The following is a 497-nucleotide window of genomic DNA, read 5'->3' on the forward strand; positions in this document are numbered from 1 at the left end:
CTATCAAAAATCAAAGACGAAGTGCTTCGGAATGCAAACTATTTTCGGGTTGGCTAGCTAGCTTACTTGCGTTAATCCAACTATCAATAACATAAAGTGATATTTTGAAATAATTGTTTTGAAGATATTAAAAGGCTATATGACGTTGCATGTTTAGATTTAACGATGGCCTTAAATGAAGGCATAGGCTACTGTGCTCAAGAGTTAGTCGCAGGTCGCTTGGCCACTCCTGCTCTGCAAAGTTGTAATATTTAGGGATAATAACTAAGATTCCTGAAAAGTAAAACAGTAAAGTAATTTGCTAACAGATGTAGGGCTTATAATAACCAATGTTTGCTGTCACTGCAAATTTTGCCACAGATCTTGTAATGCCCGAGGCATTTTATGTAGTTTTGTGTAACGTTTCGTTGTTCTTACTGTGCTATGCAGTTTTATTGACTGAAATGAAATACGATTTAAATTCTGTGCTTTATTGGTTTGTGCAGGAGATTGTTGTT

This window comes from Aplidium turbinatum, chromosome 4 (assembly GCF_918807975.1).
Source record: "Aplidium turbinatum chromosome 4, kaAplTurb1.1, whole genome shotgun sequence".
Taxonomy (NCBI): Eukaryota; Metazoa; Chordata; class Ascidiacea; order Aplousobranchia; family Polyclinidae; genus Aplidium; species Aplidium turbinatum.